General features: G+C 35.4%; 1 non-coding gene across 1 annotated transcript; it reads right to left on the reverse strand.

Moving 5' to 3' along the window:
• Nucleotides 1–3,420: 3,420 nt before the first annotated feature.
• Nucleotides 3,421–3,493, reverse strand: Trnav-cac. The gene has a single exon. It is a non-coding gene; the product is annotated as a tRNA-Val (tRNA).
• Nucleotides 3,494–8,171: the final 4,678 nt, after the last annotated feature.

An 8,171-nucleotide genomic window follows, 5' to 3' on the forward strand; every position in this document is an offset into this window, starting at 1 on the left:
GGGCCGGCTCGACCGGAGAAATACCACGTTCTCACAGAAAACCGGCGTGAAACAGCACTTGCACTGTGTTTCGTCGAGTGAGTGAGTTTACCGGAGGCCCAATCCCCTACCCTATTCCCCTCTCTTCCCTCCCCTATTCCATTCCTTTCCTTACTATATTATCATATTCCCTCTTAAAAAGCCGGCAACGCACTTGCAGCTCTTCTGATGCTGCGAGTGTCCATGGGCGACGGAAGTTGCTTTCCATCAGGTGACCCGTTTGCTCGTTTGCCCCCTTATTTCATAAAAAAAAAAAAACAATCAAACACACTGTATTCTGTGCTATTAGACATTAGTGGTTAAAACCCCCCTATTAATGACTTTAAAATACCTCTAATTAGCATGTCCAAACAGTTTGGTGCGATCTGTAAACCGATACAGGGGGATCGGCAAACGTGTGGGATCACAAACATCGCACTGTACATACAGGGTGTTAAACGGATGTAGAGTATAACGGTCTTTGTGTATTTTAGCCGTTTTCTAATTTTCCTTTTCTGATAAATTCCTTTTTGTAGTAAATAAAGAAGGGATGGATTTTTTGTAAATTGCATTGCAATTTAAATAATAATAAATTAAAAATAAAATAAAAATCTTGCGATTAAAAATACACGCAAATAATAATACGTACATTTTTCCGGGATAAAAAGTACCCTATGTCCTTTCCCCGAACTCAAAGTACCTCCATACCAAATTACAAGAAAATCGGTTCAGCGGTTTGGGCGTCTTTACTGTCTGTCTGTTCTCTTTAGGTAACAGTTACCTCTTTAGGTAACAGACAGACACATTTTCTTATAAATAATATTAGTATTAAAGTAATAATATATGGAATTATGATTGTAAAATATTTACTATGTAAAATATTATGATTGTAAAAAAAAATCAAAAAATCTAAATATTTAATCCTAAATAGGTTAACAAAGTTAACACTTTTAGAACGTCGCGTCAACATGAGGCCTACCACCGGTTCGGGAACTAACCCGGCGAGAAGAACCGGCGTAAAAAACTCGCACGGGGCAACCTTTTACCAAAAAGGTTAAAAATAACAATGATAGCTTGTGTAAGTAAATTAGACAATTAGTAGCTATTCTTTTACCACCATAGGTCGATGACGGAATAAAAGTTCAATGGACATTGGATAGCTTATTACGTCGTTTAAACCGGTAAATCAAAATGGAGGTTAGATTTTTTTACATTCAAAATATAAAACATTCTAAACATTTTGCTCCACTTTAAAAACAGTGCAATTCAGTCAAATAGTCAACCTATTTTCATACATAAAAATATTCAAAACTGCTTCTAACAATGGAAATTATTTGAATATGTTCCGGTACACAACTATGTAGAAAATTCATGTTTTAGAACGGTTTTTATGTTAAAATTGCCTTTTCATAAAAACCATCAGCCTGTATAAGCCAGGTCGCGGCGTATTGTCACTATGGCGCTTTGTATACAGAGTGTGCTATTTATTCTACCTTATAATATTTATTTTCATACCGTATGCGATTAAAAATGGGCTATTTTAAACGTAAAAATAAATATTCCAATCAATTTAATTACAATAAAAAGCAAAATGCAAAGCTAATGTCGTACTCTATTTTCGTGTACTATCGAGATAGTGGATTCCTAGGCAGATGGGGAACCTAAGTAGTTTGGCCGCGATAGGGTCAGGCCACAACACTGGGTTGCGGCGTCGCATCGCTAAAAACTACATTGCTTTTCAAAGGTTGTTTTTGCGATACGACGCCGCAACGCACTGTTGTGGCCTGGCCCTTACGTCAAACCCAGCCGACAGATCACAATTAACATTAAATTGACATGATCCGACCAAATGACGTTGGTCTGCCAATTGCCTAGGAATCAATTTCCTTGATGGTACCTAATCCTATTGTCACTCTCAAAACAAAGGGTGAGTTTACATTGCAACGTCGCGAGGCAAACGTTTTAATTAATCAGCGATTCAAAATTGGAACTTGCAACCCACGCCAAAGAAGACAAGTCTGTCAATTCAATGTGTAAATTCTTGTGTAGAAAAATAAGTTTAAGCAATACTCAATTGCAATATGAACTGACTCTTAGTCATCAGAATAATTCCGTTCCTCTGTTATTAGAGCTTATTACAGACACAACTCTTTTATTCAATAAACAAAGTGAATGCGCTGAAAAGATCCAAAGTTTTCAGCTAAATAGGTAAAATCCATTGTCTTGAACCATTGAAAAGTTGAATCGGCCACATAAAGGATTCTAGAGAATGCACTTCTCATTTTTCTCTCAGTTGATAAATTGCGAGAAAGACTTTCATAGAAAACAATACGTAAAAAAGACTCCGATTCGAAAGTTTGTGATTTATTCTTTCGCTACTTCTTTGGAGGAATTGAAAATCGATTGTTGGGTATGGCGTAAGACGAATTGCCGGCGACTGGCGTTCTTGTTGCCAGCTTTGTTTGGGCTAATACGTGACTAAGTTTAGTTTTGTTTTTTGATACAGCCATTTTTCATGCCATTTGTAGAAGTTGTCATTATTAAAATGTCTTAAAAATATATCCATATCTATACTAATATTCTAAATGCGAAAGTGTGTCAGTCAGTCTATCTGTATGTCTGGTACTTTTTCACGGCCAAACCGCTGAACCGAGTTGGAAAGTATGGAGGTACTCTGAGTCCCGGGATAGGACATAGGATACTTTTTATCCCGGAAAAATGTACGGTTTCCGCGCGATAATATTATTATTTCATTCGTCATCTAGTAATAACATTATTATTTAATAATAATTATGTTACGATGTATACAAACCTTATTAGTTGGATTAGGATAACATAACAACAGTGGAGATAATTTTGCATCTCGTATTAACATAAATCCCCATTATGTTAATTGTTGCAAGAGAACACAGGTATAAGCTGACTGCAGCCAAGTAAATTGTCTTAGCGAAGGTAAGATGTTTAGCCAGATAAAGTATTTATGTTTAAGTAGGTTAATATGAAATATGTTTTCAGGACAAATGTTTGTAGACATTTTTCCAAAATTTTCTCTTGTTTTTTGTATCAATTATCCTTTGTCAAAAATATCAAAAACATATTTTACTGCCAACCAAATTTTATTAAAATCAGTTTAGTGGTTTAAGTAGGATTTGAAAATAGTAAGGATTAATATTTAAATTATGTTTATGATCTTAGGTACATAAACATAATAATGATTAAATTATTATGTTTATGTACCTATAAACATCATATTAATGATTAATTGATTATGTTCTTAGTATGATGCGTATTTTGTTTACGCTAACAATAAAAAATAATTGAAAATTACATTATGATTTATAATAATTAATTAAAAATTATGCCGCCAAACAATTCATTGGAAGAAGGTGCAAAAAGAACCGCTGTTTCCGCCCGGGATCGAACCGGGGGCCTTGTGCGTGTGAAGCACACGTGATAACCACTACACTACGGAAACTTGAGAACATGTCGCGAAATTATCAATCTAATACCAAAGTAATTAATCTAGCAAAAAGCGTATTATAAGTGATTTGCGAAATAACAATATTTTTTAAATTTAAATTTTATCTTTCAATTGATAAGCCCTAATCTGGGTCATTTTGTCAAAGTATCGTGCCTTCTCTTTCAAATATATTATGAAGAATGAGAGAGACAACCTTACCATTCATTTTAATCTACGAATAATAAAAACTAAGGAATCGTAACTCCCATACTATTACCGCTTTAAATTTGGTTCCTTTTGATCTGTCATGTAACGTCAGCCTAGTGCCGCTCAAGGTCACCTAAATATTGCAAATGTATTGAAATGTGTACCTAAGGTGCACTTTTTTGACAAGTATTGTGGAGCATGTTTTTTGACGGAGTTACTTTCCCTTAGTTTTTATTATTCGTAGACTTTAATCCAGTTTTTATAATCAATTTCTTATCTTCCTATAAATATTTCTTATTACAATAGCAATAAAAACCAAAATTGCATTTTTGAACCGTAATATTATACAAGCCTAAATTACGGTTTCGAGTACCTACCTACTTGTATATTGAAAGTGGATCACACCAAATATCACCAATACGTTCCACTAATTGGCTTTTTACCCGACAACTATTGAATAATATCGGCGAAGTGCGAGTCGAACTCGCGCACGAAGGGGTACCGTTATTGAGCAAAAATAGCCCAAAAATTGTGTTTTTTGTATGGGACCCTTTATTATTAAGTTTAATTTTATTTTATTAATAAGGCAAGTGCGCAATCCATACTTTTTCGACGACCTCTGTGGCTCAGTGGTGAGTGCGTCGGTAGCTCAAGCCGGAGGTCGCGGGTTCGAATCCCGCCGACGGAACAAAAAAAGTTTTCAATGTTCCTGGGTCTGGATGTGTATTAAATATGTGTATGATATAATAAAAAAAATATCTTAAATATATGTATAGTATAAAAGTATTAAATATATTTCCGTTGTCTGGTGCCTGTAACACAAGTCCTTTAGGTACTTAGCACGGGGCCAGACTGACGTGGTGTGAAGCGTCCATCGATATTATTATACTTAAATAAGTATTATTATTATAAGTCATTGAGATATATGCATGTTATAAGCATGTGCTATTATATATACGGAAGTCCGTCTGTCTGTTACATCTTCATACTTTTTATCCCGGAAAAATGTACGGTTCCTTTGAGACGAATTTAGGCGCATCGGAGTTGCGGGCGTCATCTAGTAATAATTCCATAATGCTGATTGGAAATCTCCACTCACTATACGCATTTCCTTACAATTTAACACCTCTATTTCCTGTATTTCCTCCTAAAACAGGTATTTATTTCTCCAATAGCACCACACAGTGTGCCAAATACTGCTGGCAGAATAATTATTTGACCAATCCTCCTACAAGATAAAGCTTTTAACTTTATCAATCTCTTGGCATTCGCAGTGTTACTTTTTGTTGGAATAGACTTTAAAATATTTTCTGGAGCCTTCTTCTACAGGGGTTAAAGTAGGTCCTCTGAGGTATTATACAGGATGTAACAAAACTAAGTTATAATACTTTAGGGTGTGTATGTTCGCGCTGCTACTTTCACAGTGAGAGTTCACTGTGAAAGTAGCAGCGCTGAAAGACCATTTTTTTCACTTTTGTATGGGAAAGCTTGTGACGCTTGGGCGCTTGCCCATACAAATCACAAAAAAACAATCTTTCAGGGCTGTTACTTTCACATTGAACTAAAAGGAACTCATACAAACCCCAAAATATTATTACTTAGTTCTGTAATCTGTTACACCCTGTAGAGGTAAAGTCAGGGCTATCCAAAAATATTTATTAGTCTTACGATTCATTTTTATTGCATTTTATGTTATAACATTTTTATATTATGTTTTTAATGTTTGTTTTGGCTATGAGCGCATACACATACACTGCCAATAATTATTATATTCTTTCTGACTTCGCTGCAATTGTGATAAAATTGACAAACTTGAATCTAATAGCCGTAACTCGTACTTAAAGAAATTCAATAATTACTGAATATTAAGTTAATAAAGCGTTTGACCGAAAATGTATGAAATTTATGTCAAATCTATATATATATATATATATATATATATATATATATATATATATATATATATATATATGTATATAACGGATTTTGATGATTATATCCGTGTTAGATAGCCCATTTATCGAGGAAGGTTATAGGCTATATTTTATCACGCTAAGACTAATAGAAGCGAAGAAGTAGAGGAAAATGTGGAAAAAAAAGTGGGGAAAATTATTTGAAAGGGCTAACTTGAACGCGCTAATCTCAGGAACTATTGGTCCGATTTGAAAAATTATTTCTGTTTTAGATAGCCCATTTATTGAGGAAGGCTATATGTTATATTTTATGACGCTAAGACCAATAGGAGAACGTGGAAAAAACGGGGGAAATTATTTTAAAGGGCTTATCTCGCGAACTACTGGAGCAATTTTAATGGTTTTTGGCACAGATAAGAAGTAGACTACGTGAAGGATCCATGGGCGTATATAAGGGGAGTGTCCTGGGGGTCTGGACCCCCCCATCTTACTTGTCCAATTTCGACAATGATATATTATGTACCTCGCCGATTAAAATCGGTGCGGTACATGTATAAAAACAATATTTTTGATTTCCTAAACACGTTGCCTATTTGCTGCTGCGGAACCCTTCATGGGCGATTCCAACTCGCACTTGGCCGCGTTTTTACGTTAGAGATCCCCCCCTTATCAAAGCTATATATACGCCCGTGGAACGATCACAGGCTATCGATTTTAATCATTTTTTCAGTGGCTTTATATTTTTACCCGTGCGACGCCGGGGCGGGTCGCTAGTCATATTATAAATCTCTCTGAGTGTGGCTGTAGACTTCAATAGATACTGCAAGCTATACTTACTCAAGCACTCTACGAACAAACCTCCCCACAACTTCTGTATTCCTGGTACAATTAAATTGGCATCGATCTGCACTATCAGGTGGGCGTCAAAGTGTTTGCGACCACAAAGACCTAAGGAGATTACGATATCGATTGAGGGCGTCTATTACATAACTCCGTCTTCCGTACTGTGAGACTAATGCAATAATATGACGTTATTGTTTTACGGCAAAATTGTAACGCTGCCTAATATGTAAATGAATCCATACTTCCATACTAATATTATAAATGTGAAAGTGTGTCTGTCTGTTTTTTTTCTTCACAACTTTTCCATTTTTATCTTTTTCTTTTCTTTTTTTATGTAATTTTTCTTTTACTACTTTCTTTCTTACATGGCTATTATATCGCATTGCCTTTTTAACATAATTCTTTGGTTTTCTTATTTTACATTGTGTCAGATAGCCTATGTAATATAATAATTTCTAATGTTATAACTTCTACTCTGTCTGTCTGTTATCTCTTCACGCTAAAACTGTTGAACCGATTTTGCTGTTTGGCATGGATATACTTTGAGTCTCGGGAAAGGACTTTTATCCCGGAAAATGTACGGTTGCCGCGCGATAAATGAATTTTGGTCCAACAGGGCATCATCTAGTTATAATATAATATGCATATCAGTGTGTATTTCTGTTTTTTTTTGTCAAATTTTGAATACAAATTATACTTTTAACACAACGCCCTTTCTCCAGCAAATTTGTTCCTTTCTTTCAAAGGTTGAATGGAAGAACTTGCTGTTAGTAATAAGACCGCCTTTGTGTAAGCTATCTTTATTTTATGCTACGTTTTCATTTTATGTGTAATGGAACTGTGATTGTGCACAATATAGTACATTACGCACCTAGGGCAGGAAAATAAGAAATGTGGCAGATCATATGTAATTGTTGGCCGAGGCGAAGCCGAAGTCAACAAACATGTGATCTGAGGCTTTCTTATTTACTGCCCATGGTGCGTATACTATTTTTCTCATCGACGGAGGCGGAAAACGACAACATCGGTGAAAGCAGCGGGAAGAAAGTTGACGTTTTCCGCCCGGAGGTGTACTATTTAATTCATTATGACATTTTTATGAACACAGCAGAACTTACAGAACCAACAAGTATCAAAATAGTTTATGATATCTCTAGGCTCAAATTTGATCAGGCTTTTATGCTCTTGCTAGAACCAAAGGAAAATACTAGAAGAACATTTCCCTTCTTTGACGTATTTGGGTAATTACCCTAAAGCCCGTCACAGACTTAGCTATAATATATATTAATATACCGTACTTTAATATATATTTGAGTAGTTACCAGAAATATATTATAGCTGAGTGTGCGGTCGCGCGAAAATTAGTATAGAAAATATATAGTAATATGCCTAGCTATAAAAATATTAATATATATCGACCTATGCAAAGAACAAAGTTTTATTTGAAAATATTACCAAAGTATTTTTATTGCATTTTTTACGGTCAACGGACCTCTACATTTCACAAAAAAAATGAAAATTTAAAAATGTTACGTAGTTCCAAAGATAGCAGTCGAACAAAATCCTATTTAGTTTGGCTGTCCGAAAAACAACGTCCCAGCTCCATATGTGTCGTTAACCTCTGTCCGGTGCGGCGCGAACGCAGCGCGCGGGGTGGGGGACATCGATAGTTGTGAGTATGTTCTATGGAGAGAAGGACGCGCGCACGCTTCTGCGAAAATTAGCTGCTT

Source organism: Aricia agestis, chromosome 12 (genome assembly GCF_905147365.1).
Source record: "Aricia agestis chromosome 12, ilAriAges1.1, whole genome shotgun sequence".
NCBI lineage: Eukaryota > Metazoa > Arthropoda > Insecta > Lepidoptera > Lycaenidae > Aricia > Aricia agestis.